We start from the raw sequence: 18,400 nt of genomic DNA, 5'->3' as shown, positions 1-18,400 counted from the left end.
GTAGTTGGACTCTAGGTGGGATTTGTAGATGGACACAGGATATCTGGAGCTCTTAAGAGCCAGACTGTTGCAGGATAACTTGTCCTAACTTTTTTTTCAGATTCAGATGGATTAAATGTGTGCCAGAGGGCCCCATCCCGGGTGAGTGGTTTCCCCCAACCAGGTGAGGCACCGTTTATCTCTGCAGCAGAAGTGTATGTGGTGACTCTGTTACAGCTCTGTTCTTTGTCTTTCTTTTTAGGAAGTAAATCTGGGTACCAGCAGTCAAGGTGAGCAGTGGAGAGAAGTAGTTGTTATTGCTCAGCTCTCAGTGTCTGGTGCAGCTCTAAGTTTCCATTCTCTTTTTTTGTGGTTTTGGCAATCCACTCGGAGTACGCCGAGCCCCCGTCACCAGCCGGCCGATGCACCGGGTTCCCTGCACGTGTGAGCCCTGTGGATGCGTTACAGGACCTGGTGATGAAGCCCAGAACTTTTCTATTTAAAGGTGCCATCCAGGTGGCCTTGGGCACCTGCCAAGGAGTTGGGGTGAGTCGGGGAAGTAGGGAGGAGTGATGGTCCCCTCAGGTTTCAGGCATGCCAAATCACCTCATCTCCTCTTAACCCAGGCACCCCCTGTGACGACGGCCTCGGTCTCCGAGCATGCCCGAAGCGTGCGGCCCGAGCAGCTGAGCGTTCTTAGGAGAAGGGTGAGTAGCAGACTTGTGGGGTTTTGGCCGATGGGCTGCCGAGATCGGGCACTGATGTTTGGTTTTCTTTAATACAGCTGTCTAAGAGACACCAGCCTGGTGCCAGCAGGAGCTTCCCGGCTGACGAGGTGGCCTTTCTTCGCACCTGAGACCGGCATCCCCAGATGTGCGAGAGATAAGTAGAGGGCCACGACCCACAGAGGGGATGAAAGCGGGGTGCTGGTTTGGGAATTACTGGGAGGGGTTTTTGTTTCCCCTTCGAAGGTGGCGGTGTCCCTGAAGCGGCCCCTTAGGCCCCATAAAAGCAAAGCCTGACTTTGGATCACAGTGCTGAGGTGCGCAGGGCAGAGCAGTCCCGGTGTGTATTGTGTCACTTGTCTTTTGTGTTTTATATGTTGTTTGCATATGTCATGTCTTTTACCTGAGCCCTTTGAGGGGCCTGTCAGAAACCCTGGCATCATTGTTAGCATCTGTGCTCTCTGCATTCCTCGGCCTGGCAGCCAGGCCATAGAACTTTTGACTCGGGATCTCAGACAGGCATCAGACTCTCTTGTCTCTTTAGAAGCATCCGGTCGGATGTCTTTTCAGGTCTTGTTCTGAGCTGTGTGGACAGCTCTGCCCAGCCAGGATCCATTATGGCGGACTAGGACTCGAAAGAACGTGAGGGCAGGTAGAGGCTTCTGGCCGTAGGATTCTCGGCCATCCATCTTTGCAGTTCTTGGAATAAATAATTCGGTTAGCATCTTCTTCCTCCAGGTTTCTCTGAGCCTCATCAGCTCACCATCGGTCTCACCTCGGTCATCTCCTGTTGCATTCTCTCAGTCCTCGCAGCCATTTTCCTTGCCAGGAGATTTCTGTCCGTGTCGTGTCCCCGTTGTCTGTCACGTCTTGTCTGTCCCGTGTCACGGGTGTGTGCACACATTTGTGCCGGAGCTGCTCTGCCCTGCCGCATAGCCCGGTGCAATAGGAGAAGTCCCGGGGACTTGAAGTTTGTAATGTGGGGTGTACTTGGAATCTAGATGCCATTGCTAGATTGACCTAAGGTGTTTGCAGCTTTTGAGTTATCCTGCAGGTGTTTGACATATGTTCTGACTTTCTTTCAGGTGCAGATGCATTGCACCCATGGCAGAGCCCCCATCCTGGGTGAGTGGGTTCCCACAAGCAGGTCAGTCACCATTTGTCTCTGCAGGGGAAGTGTTGAGGGTGACCCTGTTACAGCTCTGTTCTTTTTCTTTATTTTTAGGAAGTAAAGCTGGATCTCAGCAGTCAAGTTCAGGAGAGCAAGGTGATCAGGAGCATTTCTTGTTGCTGAGGTCTCAATTCCTGGGGCAAGTCTAAGTCTCCATTCTCTTTTGTGTGGTTTAGGCAATCCACTCGGAGCCTGTCAAGCCCCTGTCACCAGCCGGCCGACGCACCGGGTTCCCTGCATGTGTGAGCCCTGTGGATGCGTTACAGGATCTGGTGATGAAACCCTGAACTCTTCCATTTAAAGGTGCCATCCAGGTGACCTTGGGCACCTGCCAAGGAGTTGGGGTGAGTCGGGAAAGTAGGGAGGAGGAGCGAGGGTCCCCTCAGGTTTCAGCCATGCCAAATCACCTCATCTCCTCTTAACCCAGGCACGCCCCGGGACGACGGCCTCGGTCTCCGAGCGTGCCCGAAGCGTGCGGCCCAAGCAGCTGAGCGTTCTTAGGAGAAGGGTGAGTAGCAGACTTGTGGGGTTTTGGCCAAGGGGCTGCCAAGATCGGGCGCTGATGTTTGGTTTTCTTTAATACAGCTGTCTGAGAGACACCAGCCCGGTGCCAGCAGGAGCTTCCCGGCTGACGAGGTGGCCTTTCTTCGCACCTGAGACCGGCATCCCCAGATGTGCGAGAGATAAGTAGAGGGCCACGACCCACAGAGGGGATGAAAGCGGGGTGCTGGTTTGGGAATTACTGGGAGGGGTTTTTGTTTCCCCTTCGGAGGTGGCGGTGTCCATGAAGCGGCCCCTTAGGCCCCATAAAAGCAAAGCCTGACTTTGGATCACAGTGCTGAGGTGCGCAGGGCAGAGCAGTCCCGGCGTGTATCGTGTCACTTGTCTTTTGTGTATTATGTGTTGTTTGCATATGTCATGTCTTTTCCCTGAGCCCTTTGAGGGGCCTGTCAGGAACCCTGGTATCTTGTTAGCATCTGTGATCTCTGCATTCCTCGGCCTGGCAGCCAGGCCATAGAACTTTTGACTCGGGATCTCAGACAGGCATCAGACTCTCTTGTCTCTTTAGAAGCATCCGGTCGGATGTCTTTTCAGGTCCTGTTCTGAGCTGTATGGACAGCTATGCCCAGCCAGGATCCGTTATGGCGGACGAGGACTTGAAAGAACGCGAGTACAGGTAGTGGCTTCTGGCCGTAGGATTCTCGGGCATCCATCTTTGCAGTTCTTGGAATAAATCATTCGGTTAGCGTCTTCTTCCTCCAGGTTTCTCTGAGCCTCATCAGCTCACCCTCGGTCTCTCCTCGGTCATCTCCTTTTGCATTCTCTCAGTCCTCGCAGCCATTTTCCTTGCCAGGAGATTTCTGTCCGTGTTGTGTCCCCGTTGTTTGTCATGTCCTGTCTGTCCTGTGTCACGGGTGTGCGCACACACATTTGTGCCGGAGCTGCTCTGCCCTGCCGCATAGCCTGGTGCAATAGGAGAAGTCCCGGGGACCTGGACTTTGTAATGTGGGGTGTAGTTGGACTCTAGGTGGGATTTGTAGATGGACACAGGATATCTGGAGCTCTTAAGAGCCAGACTGTTGCAGGATAACTTGTCCTAACTTTTTTTTCAGATTCAGATGGATTAAATGTGTGCCAGAGGGCCCCATCCCGGGTGAGTGGTTTCCCCCAACCAGGTGAGGCACCGTTTATCTCTGCAGCAGAAGTGTATGTGGTGACTCTGTTACAGCTCTGTTCTTTGTCTTTCTTTTTAGGAAGTAAATCTGGGTACCAGCAGTCAAGTTGAGCAGTGGAGAGAAGTAGTTGTTATTGCTCAGCTCTCAGTGTCTGGTGCAGCTCTAAGTTTCCATTCTCTTTTTTTGTGGTTTTGGCAATCCACTCGGAGTACGCCGAGCCCCCGTCACCAGCCGGCCGATGCACCGGGTTCCCTGCACGTGTGAGCCCTGTGGATGCATTACAGGACCTGGTGATGAAGCCCAGAACTTTTCTATTTAAAGGTGCCATCCAGGTGGCCTTGGGCACCTGCCAAGGAGTTGGGGTGAGTCGGGGAAGTAGGGAGGAGTGATGGTCCCCTCAGGTTTCAGCCATGCCAAATCACCTCATCTCCTCTTAACCCAGGCACCCCCTGTGACGACGGCCTCGGTCTCCGAGCGTGCCCGAAGCGTGCGGCCCGAGCAGCTGAGCGTTCTTAGGAGAAGGGTGAGTAGCAGACTTGTGGGGTTTTGGCCGATGGGCTGCCGAGATCGGGCACTGATGTTTGGTTTTCTTTAATACAGCTGTCTAAGAGACACCAGCCCGGTGCCAGCAGGAGCTTCCCGGCTGACGAGGTGGCCTTTCTTCGCACCTGAGACCGGCATCCCCAGATGTGCGAGAGATAAGTAGAGGGCCACGACCCACAGAGGGGATGAAAGCGGGGTGCTGGTTTGGGAATTACTGGGAGGGGTTTTTGTTTCCCCTTCGAAGGTGGCGGTGTCCCTGAAGCGGCCCCTTAGGCCCCATAAAAGCAAAGCCTGACTTTGGATCACAGTGCTGAGGTGCGCAGGGCAGAGCAGTCCTGGCGTGTATCGTGTCACTTGTCTTTTGTGTATTATGTGTTGTTTGCATATGTCATGTCTTTTCCCTGAGCCCTTTGAGGGGCCTGTCAGGAACCCTGGTATCTTGTTAGCATCTGTGCTCTCTGCATTCCTCGGCCTGGCAGCCAGGCCATAGAACTTTTGACTCGGGATCTCAGACAGGCATCAGACTCTCTTGTCTCTTTAGAAGCATCCGGTCAGATGTCTTTTCAGGTCTTGTTCTGAGCTGTATGGACAGCTATGCCCCGACAGGATCCATTATGGCGGACGAGGACTTGAAAGAACGCGAGTACAGGTAGTGGCTTCTGGCCGTAGGATTCTCGGGCATCCATCTTTGCAGTTCTTGGAATAAATCATTCGGTTAGCGTCTTCTTCCTCCAGGTTTCTCTGAGCCTCATCAGCTCACCCTCGGTCTCTCCTCGGTCATCTCCTTTTGCATTCTCTCAGTCCTCGCAGCCATTTTCCTTGCCAGGAGATTTCTGTCCGTGTTGTGTCCCCGTTGTTTGTCATGTCCTGTCTGTCCTGTGTCACGGGTGTGCGCACACACATTTGTGCCGGAGCTGCTCTGCCCTGCCGCATAGCCTGGTGCAATAGGAGAAGTCCCGGGGACCTGGACTTTGTAATGTGGGGTGTAGTTGGACTCTAGGTGGGATTTGTAGATGGACACAGGATATCTGGAGCTCTTAAGAGCCAGACTGTTGCAGGATAACTTGTCCTAACTTTTTTTTCAGATTCAGATGGATTAAATGTGTGCCAGAGGGCCCCATCCCGGGTGAGTGGTTTCCCCCAACCAGGTGAGGCACCGTTTATCTCTGCAGCAGAAGTGTATGTGGTGACTCTGTTACAGCTCTGTTCTTTGTCTTTCTTTTTAGGAAGTAAATCTGGGTACCAGCAGTCAAGGTGAGCAGTGGAGAGAAGTAGTTGTTATTGCTCAGCTCTCAGTGTCTGGTGCAGCTCTAAGTTTCCATTCTCTTTTTTTGTGGTTTTGGCAATCCACTCGGAGTACGCCGAGCCCCCGTCACCAGCCGGCCGATGCACCGGGTTCCCTGCACGTGTGAGCCCTGTGGATGCGTTACAGGACCTGGTGATGAAGCCCAGAACTTTTCTATTTAAAGGTGCCATCCAGGTGGCCTTGGGCACCTGCCAAGGAGTTGGGGTGAGTCGGGGAAGTAGGGAGGAGTGATGGTCCCCTCAGGTTTCAGGCATGCCAAATCACCTCATCTCCTCTTAACCCAGGCACCCCCTGTGACGACGGCCTCGGTCTCCGAGCATGCCCGAAGCGTGCGGCCCGAGCAGCTGAGCGTTCTTAGGAGAAGGGTGAGTAGCAGACTTGTGGGGTTTTGGCCGATGGGCTGCCGAGATCGGGCACTGATGTTTGGTTTTCTTTAATACAGCTGTCTAAGAGACACCAGCCCGGTGCCAGCAGGAGCTTCCCGGCTGACGAGGTGGCCTTTCTTCGCACCTGAGACCGGCATCCCCAGATGTGCGAGAGATAAGTAGAGGGCCACGACCCACAGAGGGGATGAAAGCGGGGTGCTGGTTTGGGAATTACTGGGAGGGGTTTTTGTTTCCCCTTCGAAGGTGGCGGTGTCCCTGAAGCGGCCCCTTAGGCCCCATAAAAGCAAAGCCTGACTTTGGATCACAGTGCTGAGGTGCGCAGGGCAGAGCAGTCCCGGTGTGTATTGTGTCACTTGTCTTTTGTGTTTTATATGTTGTTTGCATATGTCATGTCTTTTACCTGAGCCCTTTGAGGGGCCTGTCAGAAACCCTGGCATCATTGTTAGCATCTGTGCTCTCTGCATTCCTCGGCCTGGCAGCCAGGCCATAGAACTTTTGACTCGGGATCTCAGACAGGCATCAGACTCTCTTGTCTCTTTAGAAGCATCCGGTCGGATGTCTTTTCAGGTCTTGTTCTGAGCTGTGTGGACAGCTCTGCCCAGCCAGGATCCATTATGGCGGACTAGGACTCGAAAGAACGTGAGGGCAGGTAGAGGCTTCTGGCCGTAGGATTCTCGGGCATCCATCTTTGCAGTTCTTGGAATAAATAATTCGGTTAGCATCTTCTTCCTCCAGGTTTCTCTGAGCCTCATCAGCTCACCATCGGTCTCACCTCGGTCATCTCCTGTTGCATTCTCTCAGTCCTCGCAGCCATTTTCCTTGCCAGGAGATTTCTGTCCGTGTCGTGTCCCCGTTGTCTGTCACGTCTTGTCTGTCCCGTGTCACGGGTGTGTGCACACATTTGTGCCGGAGCTGCTCTGCCCTGCCGCATAGCCCGGTGCAATAGGAGAAGTCCCGGGGACTTGAAGTTTGTAATGTGGGGTGTACTTGGAATCTAGATGCCATTGCTAGATTGACCTAAGGTGTTTGCAGCTTTTGAGTTATCCTGCAGGTGTTTGACATATGTTCTGACTTTCTTTCAGGTGCAGATGCATTGCACCCATGGCAGAGCCCCCATCCTGGGTGAGTGGGTTCCCACAAGCAGGTCAGTCACCATTTGTCTCTGCAGGGGAAGTGTTGAGGGTGACCCTGTTACAGCTCTGTTCTTTTTCTTTATTTTTAGGAAGTAAAGCTGGATCTCAGCAGTCAAGTTCAGGAGAGCAAGGTGATCAGGAGCATTTCTTGTTGCTGAGGTCTCAATTCCTGGGGCAAGTCTAAGTCTCCATTCTCTTTTGTGTGGTTTAGGCAATCCACTCGGAGCCTGTCAAGCCCCTGTCACCAGCCGGCCGACGCACCGGGTTCCCTGCATGTGTGAGCCCTGTGGATGCGTTACAGGATCTGGTGATGAAACCCTGAACTCTTCCATTTAAAGGTGCCATCCAGGTGACCTTGGGCACCTGCCAAGGAGTTGGGGTGAGTCGGGAAAGTAGGGAGGAGGAGCGAGGGTCCCCTCAGGTTTCAGCCATGCCAAATCACCTCATCTCCTCTTAACCCAGGCACGCCCCGGGACGACGGCCTCGGTCTCCGAGCGTGCCCGAAGCGTGCGGCCCAAGCAGCTGAGCGTTCTTAGGAGAAGGGTGAGTAGCAGACTTGTGGGGTTTTGGCCAAGGGGCTGCCAAGATCGGGCGCTGATGTTTGGTTTTCTTTAATACAGCTGTCTGAGAGACACCAGCCCGGTGCCAGCAGGAGCTTCCCGGCTGACGAGGTGGCCTTTCTTCGCACCTGAGACCGGCATCCCCAGATGTGCGAGAGATAAGTAGAGGGCCACGACCCACAGAGGGGATGAAAGCGGGGTGCTGGTTTGGGAATTACTGGGAGGGATTTTTGTTTCCCCTTCGGAGGTGGCGGTGTCCATGAAGCGGCCCCTTAGGCCCCATAAAAGCAAAGCCTGACTTTGGATCACAGTGCTGAGGTGCGCAGGGCAGAGCAGTCCCGGCGTGTATCGTGTCACTTGTCTTTTGTGTATTATGTGTTGTTTGCATATGTCATGTCTTTTCCCTGAGCCCTTTGAGGGGCCTGTCAGGAACCCTGGTATCTTGTTAGCATCTGTGATCTCTGCATTCCTCGGCCTGGCAGCCAGGCCATAGAACTTTTGACTCGGGATCTCAGACAGGCATCAGACTCTCTTGTCTCTTTAGAAGCATCCGGTCGGATGTCTTTTCAGGTCCTGTTCTGAGCTGTATGGACAGCTATGCCCAGCCAGGATCCGTTATGGCGGACGAGGACTCGAAAGAACGCGAGTACAGGTAGTGGCTTCTGGCCGTAGGATTCTCGGGCATCCATCTTTGCAGTTCTTGGAATAAATAATTCGGTTAGCGTCTTCTTCCTCCAGGTTTCTCTGAGCCTCATCAGCTCACCCTCGGTCTCTCCTCGGTCATCTCCTTTTGCATTCTCTCAGTCCTCGCAGCCATTTTCCTTGCCAGGAGATTTCTGTCCGTGTTGTGTCCCCGTTGTTTGTCATGTCCTGTCTGTCCTGTGTCACGGGTGTGCGCACACACATTTGTGCCGGAGCTGCTCTGCCCTGCCGCATAGCCTGGTGCAATAGGAGAAGTCCCGGGGACCTGGACTTTGTAATGTGGGGTGTAGTTGGACTCTAGGTGGGATTTGTAGATGGACACAGGATATCTGGAGCTCTTAAGAGCCAGACTGTTGCAGGATAACTTGTCCTAACTTTTTTTTCAGATTCAGATGGATTAAATGTGTGCCAGAGGGCCCCATCCCGGGTGAGTGGTTTCCCCCAACCAGGTGAGGCACCGTTTATCTCTGCAGCAGAAGTGTATGTGGTGACTCTGTTACAGCTCTGTTCTTTGTCTTTCTTTTTAGGAAGTAAATCTGGGTACCAGCAGTCAAGGTGAGCAGTGGAGAGAAGTAGTTGTTATTGCTCAGCTCTCAGTGTCTGGTGCAGCTCTAAGTTTCCATTCTCTTTTTCTGTGGTTTTGGCAATCCACTCGGAGTACGCCGAGCCCCCGTCACCAGCCGGCCGATGCACCGGGTTCCCTGCACGTGTGAGCCCTGTGGATGCATTACAGGACCTGGTGATGAAGCCCAGAACTTTTCTATTTAAAGGTGCCATCCAGGTGGCCTTGGGCACCTGCCAAGGAGTTGGGGTGAGTCGGGGAAGTAGGGAGGAGTGATGGTCCCCTCAGGTTTCAGCCATGCCAAATCACCTCATCTCCTCTTAACCCAGGCACCCCCTGTGACGACGGCCTCGGTCTCCGAGCGTGCCCGAAGCGTGCGGGCCGAGCAGCTGAGCGTTCTTAGGAGAAGGGTGAGTAGCAGACTTGTGGGGTTTTGGCCGAGGGGCTGCCGAGATCGGGCACTGATGTTTGGTTTTCTTTAATACAGCTGTCTAAGAGACACCAGCCTGGTGCCAGCAGGAGCTTCCTGGCTGACGAGGTGGCCTTTCTTCGCACCCGAGACCGGCATCCCCAGATGTGCGAGAGATAAGTAGAGGGCCACGACCCACAGAGGGGATGAAAGCGGGGTGCTGGTTTGGGAATTACTGGGAGGGGTTTTTGTTTCCCCTTCGGAGGTGGCGGTGTCCCTTAAGCGGCCCCTTAGGCCCCATAAAAGCAAAGCCTGACTTTGGATCACAGTGCTGAGGTGCGCAGGGCAGAGCAGTCCCGGTGTGTATTGTGTCACTTGTCTTTTGTGTTTTATGTGTTGTTTGCATATGGCATGTCTTTTACCTGAGCCCTTTGAGGGGCCTGTCAGAAACCCTGGCATCATTGTTAGCATCTGTGCTCTCTGCATTCCTCGGCCTGGCAGCCAGGCCATAGAACTTTTGACTCGGGATCTCAGACAGGCATCAGACTCTCTTGTCTCTTTAGAAGCATCTGGTCGGATGTCTTTTCAGGTCTTGTTCTGAGCTGTATGGACAGCTATGTCCCGCCAGGATCCATTATGGCGGACTTGGACTTGAAAGAACGTGAGTACAGGTAGAGGCTTCTGGCCGTAGGATTCTCGGGCATCCATCTTTGCAGTTCTTGGAATAAATCATTCGGTTAGCGTCTTCTTCCTCCAGGTTTCTCTGAGCCTCATCAGCTCACCATCGGTCTCCTCTCGGTCATCTCCTTTTGCATTCTCTCAGTCCCCGCAGCCATTTTCCTTGCCAGGAGATTTCTGTCCGTGTTGTGTCCCCGTTGTCTGTCACGTCCTGTTCTGTGTCACGGGTGTGCGCACACACATTTGTGCCGGAGCTGCTCTGCCCTGCCGCATAGCCCGGTGCAATAGGAGAAGTCCCGGGGCCTTGAAGTTTGTAATGTGGGGTGTAGTTGGACTCTAGGTGGGATTTGGAGATGGACACAGGATATCTGGAGCTCTTAAGTTATCCTGCAACAGTTTGACTCTTGTCCTAACTTTTTTTTCAGATTCAGATGGATTAAATGTGTGCCAGAGGGCCCCATCCCGGGTGAGTGGTTTCCCCTGAGCAGGTGAGGCACCATTTGTCTCTGCAGGGGAAGTGTATGTGGTGACTCTGTTACAGCCCTGTTCTTTGTCTTTCTTTTTAGGAAGTCAATCTGGGTACCAGCAGTCAAGGTGAGCAGTGGAGAGAAGTAGTTGTTATTGCTCAGCTCTCAGTGTCTGGTGCAGCTCTAAGTTTCCATTCTCTTTTTTTGTGGTTTAGGCAATCCACTCGGAGTACACCGAGCCCCCGTCACCAGCCGGCCGATGCACCGGGTTCCCTGCATGTGTGAGCCCTGTGGATGCGTTACAGGATCTGGTGATGAAGCCCAGAACTTTTCTATTTAAAGGTGCCATCCAGGTGGCCTTGGGCACCTGCCAAGGAGTTGGGGTGAGTCGGGGAAGTAGGGAGGAGGAGTGATGGTCCCCTCAGGTTTCAGCCATGCCAAATCACCTCATCTCCTCTTAACCCAGACACCCCCTGTGACGACGGCCTTGGTCTCCGAGCGTGCCCGAAGCGTGCAGCCCGAGCAGCTGAGCGTTCTTAGGAGAAGGGTGAGTAGCAGACTTGTGGGGTTTTGGCCGATGGGCTGCCGAGATCGGGCACTGATGTTTGGTTTTCTTTAATACAGCTGTCTGAGAGACACCAGCCCGGTGCCAGCAGGAGCTTCCCGTCTGACGAGGTGGCCTTTCTTCGCACCCGAGACCGGCATCCCCAGATGTGCGAGAGATAAGTAGAGGGCCACGACCCACAGAGGGGATGAAAGCAGGGTGCTGGTTTGGGAATTACTGGGAGGGGTTTTTGTTTCCCCTTCGGAGGTGGCGGTGTCCCTGAAGCGGCCCCTTAGGCCCCATAAAAGCAAAGCCTGACTTTGGATCACAGTGCTGAGGTGCGCAGGGCAGAGCAGTCCCGGTGTGTATTGTGTCACTTGTCTTTTGTGTTTTATGTGTTGTTTGCATATGGCATGTCTTTTACCTGAGCCCTTTGAGGGGCCTGTCAGAAACCCTGGCATCATTGTTAGCATCTGTGCTCTCTGCATTCCTCGGCCTGGCAGCCAGGCCATAGAACTTTTGACTCGGGATCTCAGACAGGCATCAGACTCTCTTGTCTCTTTAGAAGCATCCGGTCGGATGTCTTTTCAGGTCTTGTTCTGAGCTGTATGGACAGCTATGTCCCGCCAGGATCCATTATGGCGGACTTGGACTTGAAAGAACGTGAGTACAGGTAGAGGCTTCTGGCCGTAGGATTCTCGGGCATCCATCTTTGCAGTTCTTGGAATAAATCATTCGGTTAGCGTCTTCTTCCTCCAGGTTTCTCTGAGCCTCATCAGCTCACCATCGGTCTCCCCTCGGTCATCTCCTTTTGCATTCTCTCAGTCCTCGCAGCCATTTTCCTTGCCAGGAGATTTCTGTCCATGTTGTGTCCCCGTTGTTTGTCACGTCCTGTCCTGTGTCACGGGTGTGCGCACACACATTTGTGCCGGAGCTGCTCTGCCCTGCCGCATAGCCTGGTGCAATAGGAGAAGTCGTGCGGACTTGAAGTTTGTAATGTGGGGTGTGGTTGAACTCTAGGTGCGATGTGTCGATGGACACAAGATATCTGGAGCTCTTAAGTTATCCTGCAGCCCTTTGACTTTCGTCCTAACTTTCTTTCAGATGCAGATGGATAAAATCCAGGGCAGAGCCCCCCATCCCAGGTGAGGGGATTGCCCTGAGCAGGTCAGTCACTCTTTGTTTCTGCAGAGGGAGCATAAATGGTGGCTGTTACAGCAGTGTTCTTTGTCTCTCTTTTTAGGAAGTCAAGGCCGAGTGGGTGAGGTGAGCATTGAGTAGCGTACAGAAGCAGTTGTTATTGCTGATGTCTCAGTTTTTGTGCAGTTGTAAGCATCTCCTCTTGTTTTTGTTGTCTTTTAGCTGGTCCACTTGCCCTCTATCCTGGCCGAGCATATCCATGCCAGGTGTGTGCAGGCTTAAGGTATTGTTGTGGCATCCTTGTCAGATTTGGGAGGTTGTGTTTTCACAGTATCTCAGCAAATTTTCTGCTTTGTTTCTTTGCAGGTGCTGTCGCTGCCCTAGGCACGCCAAGGAACAGAGGAGGGCAGGTGAGTCGGAGTTTAGGCAGGCTGACCCATAGGTGAGCGTTACACAGCAGCATGCTAAGCGTGTACCTTTTCTTTTCGCCGGTATCTTCCGGGCACCCTCTGGAGTCAAATCAAGATTTGAGGTGAGCCGGGGCAGTGGTGCAGAGGAGTCCCGGGGATTACTGTTTTTGAGGGCAATAGTCAGGTTTTCTGTTTTGTCTTAGGTACCCTGAGGAGGCTCGTAGCCAAAGCTTGGAAACGGCAGCACCGAAGCACACACGGAGAGCATCTCGACGTCCACGTCCGACCGAGGATGGATTTTGTCCGCTCCTCTTCCAAAAGCTAAGTGTCGGGGCCAGTGGCTGGGAGAAGGGTAAAAACCTTTACTCTCACAGGAGGCAATCAGATGTCAGCTTAGGGGACAGGTCTGTAGGGGGGTGGGCTCTCTGGAAGTAAAGGGAGAGGGTTTCCCCTCAGCCTCGCCAGAGCCTTTGCCGGGCAGGGCAGTTCTGACCCATCTCCACATCTTCGCGTACTTTGTGTCGTCCGCCTTCCTCGACTCGACGTTGTCACGGATCTTTCCCCCGAGGAGCTCGCCTTCACGTCCGGAGCTACGGCCACGGTCACCCGGCAGTCGGCTTCTTTCTCTAGGCTCGCCGAGCCTCTCGAGCATCCTCTTAATTGCTGTGGCACTAACTTGTTTTAACGAGTTCCGTTTCATCATCACGTGCTCTCGTCATAGGGCTTCCTTTCCTTTGGCATCATCAGCCTCTGGCTCATCTTGCGTTAGGAATCTCGGGTCCCTACGGGGACAGTGCCAGGCAGTTGCCACTCGTCTCTGTGTTATGTCGTCTGTGTCTATGTTATGTCGTCTGTGTTATGTAGTCTGTGTCCATTGTCTTACGTGTCACAGGCCTTTGTCACGTCTCGATGCTTTATTGGCACTATTCCGTGCCACATTGCCCATATTCTAGTCACGTTCCTTTCCGGATATCCCTTATTCCGGCATCTTTACATTTTTACTCTTTGAGACAGGAATGTCTCAAAGGGACAAGATGTTCTCATCCGTCTTCCTTCTCACTACCGGCTTTGGTAGTGCCTTTTTTTCCACGCCATTCTCTTGGACTTCTGGAGGAAGCGTCTTACACCCTCCTCATGTGACTGCAGAAGTTCTATAGGTTCTATCTTCTCAAAGGGTATAGGGCTCAAGAATTAGTATCTTCCAGAGAGTTACCTCAAGTCCTGGCTTATACTGTATGTGCTTACATTGCTTGTACCTATGCTGGCTTATACTGTATGTACTTATATTGTGTGTACCTATGTTGGCTTATACTGTATGTACTTACACTCCATGTACACTTGTACTGTATGCGTCGGCTTATATCGCGTGTACTTACGTTGTACCACTTATGGTCGGAGCTGCCCTGCCCTGGCACATAGTCACAGTTAGGTAGAACAGTTATAAAAACTTGACTGTTCATCTGTCTTTTATGGGATTTTGGGTAGAAAATTTATTGGTCCAGAGCGGGGACAAGTCCTAGCTGTCAGCCACTCGTTGACCGCTTCCTGTCATCTCACAGGTCCCCGAGGCTACTGATTTCCCCAGAATCTACCATTTGACGTCGAGGAGCGGCAGCCAGAAGAAGCGTGGAAGCGCGTTCTTCAGCGTCTCGAGTAAGAGCCACAGGGAACGTTTAAATGGGAGGAGTGCGTGAGCATGTGTCTGTGTCTGTCTGTGTCTGCTCATCTCTGAGTGTGTGAGCGCATGCTGACTGGATTTAACCGTGTGACTTTTGCTTTTCAGGTTTTTCAACTCATTTGTAAATTTAGAGTAAAAAATCCCTAGCCTGGTTCCCCACCGCCACCCCCGGCTGGGTTTTTTTTCCCCGGTCCCGGTCGGTCTGCGAGGCGACGTTCATCGCCAAAGTTTGGGCGCGCACCGTCCAGGGACTGGGTATTTCGTCAGGCAGGAGGATTTTTTGGAGGCTCCTGGGAACCACGTTCCTGAGGACCAAGGATTGCTGGGGTGTAATTTAGCAGTTGTGAGGGGAGGGACGGTGAGTTTGTGTGTCATTTGAAGGGGGTGTTAATGGTAGATGAGTGCTGTTTTTTGTGTGCTTTTGTTGTTTTGGGTGTCCTGTAACAATAAATCCACATGTAATGAAAATAGAAAAAGGTTATAATCTTGTGTTAATGTGTGTGTTGTGTTGTATTGCTCTGTATTGCAGGGTGAGCACAGGGTGAACTCTCTCCTCCTTGCTGTGACACCTGGGCTGGCAGGGATGACACAGTGACCTCTGCCAGCCCATGCTGCCTGTGCCATCACCTGGCACTGACGTGTTTGATGAAAATCCTTTCGCTGGGATTTTTCTCCTGAGAAGCCTCAGAACAGAAATGGAACCAATAACAATCTGCTGGCTGTGGAGTGTGGGCTGGAGATGGTTTAGCAACAGGGGCATCTTGGGTTGGTCTCCTGTGCATTGTTTCTACTTGATGACCAATCATGGTCCAGCGGTGTCGGGGCTGTGATCAGTCCCAGGTTTTTATTATTCATTCCTTTCCAGCTTTCTGATGTCTCCTTGCTCTTTTAGTGTAGTTCTAATATCTCATTTTCTTTTAATATAATAGAGATCATAAAATAATATTTCAGCCTTCTGAAAGGGGGAGTCAAGATTCTCATCTCCTCCCTTGTCCTGGAGGACCCTCAAACACCACCACAATCAGCGGCCGAGCGGGTTTGTGCGAGCCCCTCAGGAACCCTCGGCCGGTCCTGAGTCGGCAGCCCCGGCACGGCCGAGAGCGGGGAGACACTCTCTGTGCCCCGAGGGTACTGAGGGCACCTGGGCTGGGGGGAGACACTCTCTGTGTGTGCCCCGAGGGTGCTGAGGGCACCTGGGCTGGTCGCCTTTGCAGCACAAGAGACACCAGAGACAGCGGTAGATGATAAAGGGCCGACTCTTAGCAGGGGTTAATGCAAGGTTTTATTAGGAGTCCCATAGGAGCTCCTGCACCTCAGGGGGCCTCCTGCCGAGAGCCCCGGGAGATGTGCCAAGGTTACATTTGAAGGGAGGTGGAAACCGACAGTAGGTAACATCCTACCAACCATTAAGTGACCCTAAGGGATGGATGCTGGGGGATAGACATATAGGACAGCGTATGGAGCAAGGCCTGGGGGGCTGACCCCTGGCCTCTGGCTAATCACTCGAGGACTTGGACCGAAACTTCTGGATGGAGGGGATGGGAGGCTGAGTGATTGACAGAGAGCCAGGGTGGGGGTTTGGGGATGATCTCATCCCGGGAGAGGGATAACACAGGTAAAGGGAGGGGGGTACAGTTTGGGATAAACCATTTGGGAAAAATATGAGGATACAAAACAAAATTACTTCAAAGTATTACAAAGTATAAAAATGCACTACAGCAGGTTTGGGCAGCACCAAATAAAATGTAATAAAATGCTTTAAAAATAGAAAAATTAAAAATAAAAATAAATAAAATAACAAAATTAATTAAAAATAAATAATAAAAAAAACCAAACTGTAAAGTGCTGTAAAGTGCCGTACAAGTTCCATAAAATGTAGTGCCGTAATGCAAGACCCTCAAACACCACCACAATCACCAGCTTAAATTGGTCTGGGCAGCACCAAATAAAATAAAATAAAAAGCTTTAAAAACAGAAAAATTAAAAATAAAAATTAACTTAAAAACAAAATTAAAAAAATAAATGCTTTAAAAATAGAAAAATTAGAAATAAAAAATAAAAATAAAATTAAAAAATAAAATGCTTTGAAAAGAGAAAAATTAAAAATAAAAATTAAATAAAAATAAAATTTAAAAAATGCTTTAAAAATAGAAAAATTAAAAATAACGATTAAATAAAAAATAAAATTAAATAAATAAATGCTTTAAAAATATAAAAATTAAAAATTTAATACAAACAAAATTAAAAAAATATAATAAATGCTTTAAAAATAGAAAAATTAAAAATAAAAATTAAATTAAAAATTAATAAAATTAAAGGGTTTAAAAATAGAAAAATTAAAAATAGAAAAAAACATTAAAAAATAAAGAAAAGGTTTCAAAATATAAAATTAAAAATAAAAAATAAATTAAAAATAAAATTTAACAATAAAGAAGCTTTGAAAATAGAAAAATTAAAAATAAAAATTAAATAAAAAATAAAATTAAAAAAATAAACGCTTTAAAAATAAAAAAATTAAGAATAAAAATAAATAAAAAATAAAATTTAAAAAATCAAAACCTTTGAAAATAGAAAATTTTAAAAATAAAAATTAAATAAAAAACGAAATTAAAAAATAAATGCTTTAAAAATAGAAAAAATAAATATAAAAATTAAAAAACCCCCAAAATTAAAAAATAAATGCTTTAAAAATACAAAAATTAAAAATAGAAAAATAAATTAAAAACGAAATTAAAAAAATAAATGCTTTAAAAATAGAAAACTTAAAAATAAAAAAATTAAAAATAAAATTAAAAAAATTAAAAGCTTTAAAAATAGAAAAATTAAAAATAAAAACAAATTTAAAAAATTTAAAAAAGGTTAAAAAATAGAAAAATTAAAAATTAAATAAAAAAATTTTAAAATCAAATAAATGCTTTTAAAATAGAAAAATTAAAAATAAACATTCAATAAAAAACAAAATTAAAAAATATAATAAATGTTTTAAAAATAAAAGAATTAAATATAAAAATTAAATAAAAAATTAATAAAATAAAGTGCTTTTAAAATAGAAAAATTAAAAATAAAAACAAATTTAAAAAATTTTAAAAAGGCTTTAAAAATAGAAAAATTAAAACTTAAATAAAAAAAATTAAAAATCAAATAAATGCTTTAAAAATAGAAAAATAAACATTCAATAAAAAACAAAATTAAAAAATATAATAAATCCTTTAAAATAAAAAAATGAATTATAAAAATTAAATAAAAATTAACAAAATAAAAATCTTTAAAAATAGAAAAATGAAAAATTAAAATAAAAAAAATTTAAACAATAGTTTAAAAAGAGAAAAATTAAAAAAAATTAAAAATAAATGTTTTAAAAATAAAAAAAATTAAATAAAAAAATTTAAAAAATAAAAAGGTTTAAAAATAAAAATAAATAAAAAATAAAAAAATACAAAGGCCTAAAAATAGAAAAATAAAAATTAAATAAAAAACAAAATTAAAAAAATAAATGCTTTAAAAAAAGAAAAATTAAATTTAAAAATAATATTTTAAAAAATTTTAAAAATAAAATAAAAAGCTTTAAAAATAGGAAAATAAAAAAAAATTAAAAAAATAAAATAAAAAGCTTTAAAAATAGAAAAATTTAAAAAACTCCAAAATTAATAAAATAAAATTAATTAAAAATATATGAAAAACAAAATAAAAACTCTAAAGTGCTGTAAAGTGCCGTAAAATTTCCATAAAACGTCGTAAAACTGCCGTAAAGCGCGACTGTCGCAAAAGGTGCCGTAAAGCGCGACCGTCGTAAAAGGTGCCGTAAAGCGCGACTGTCGTAAAAGGCGCCGTAAAGCGCGACTATCGCAAAAGTGTCGTAAAAGGTGCCGTAAAGCGCGACTGTCGTAAAAGGCGCCGTTAAGCGCGACTGTCGCAAAAGTGTCGTAAAACTGCCGTAAAGCGCGACTGTCGCAAAAGGTGCCGTAAAGCGCGACTGTCGTAAAAGGTGCCGTAAAGCGCGACTGTCGCAAAAGTGTCGTAAAAGGCGCCGTAAAGCGCGACTGTCGTAAAAGGCGCCGTAAAGCGCAACTGTCGTAAAAGGTGCCGTAAAGCGCGACTGTCGCAAAAGGCGCCGTAAAGCGCGACTGTCGTAAAAGGTGCCGTAAAGCGCGACTGTCGTAAAAGTGTCGTAAAAGGTGCCGTAAAGTGCGACTGTCGCAAAAGTGTCGTGAAAGGCGCCGTAAAGCGCGACTGTCGTAAAAGGAGCGTTTTTCGACAGTCGCGCTTTACGACACTACCTTTTATGGAACTTTTACGGTACTTTACAGTACTTTACGGATTTTATTTTGTTT

The 18,400-nt window shown here is 48.2% G+C and overlaps 1 long non-coding RNA gene across 2 annotated transcripts; it reads left to right on the top strand.

The window, feature by feature from the left end:
• The first annotated feature begins 12,603 nt into the window (after nucleotides 1-12,603).
• LOC136570825 (uncharacterized) lies at nucleotides 12,604-15,030 on the top strand. 2 transcript variants are annotated; one of them, XR_010785573.1, is made up of 2 exons: nucleotides 12,604-14,044; nucleotides 14,599-15,030. It is a non-coding gene; the product is annotated as an uncharacterized lncRNA (long non-coding RNA). The 2 variants fall into 2 exon arrangements; XR_010785572.1 differs by having other exon boundaries at nucleotides 14,175-15,030.
• Nucleotides 15,031-18,400: the final 3,370 nt, after the last annotated feature.

Source organism: Molothrus aeneus, unplaced genomic scaffold (assembly GCF_037042795.1).
Source record: "Molothrus aeneus isolate 106 unplaced genomic scaffold, BPBGC_Maene_1.0 scaffold_398, whole genome shotgun sequence".
Lineage (NCBI taxonomy): Eukaryota > Metazoa > Chordata > Aves > Passeriformes > Icteridae > Molothrus > Molothrus aeneus.
Note: the sequence above shows the minus strand (reverse complement) of the source record. Positions and strands in the feature narration are given on the sequence as shown.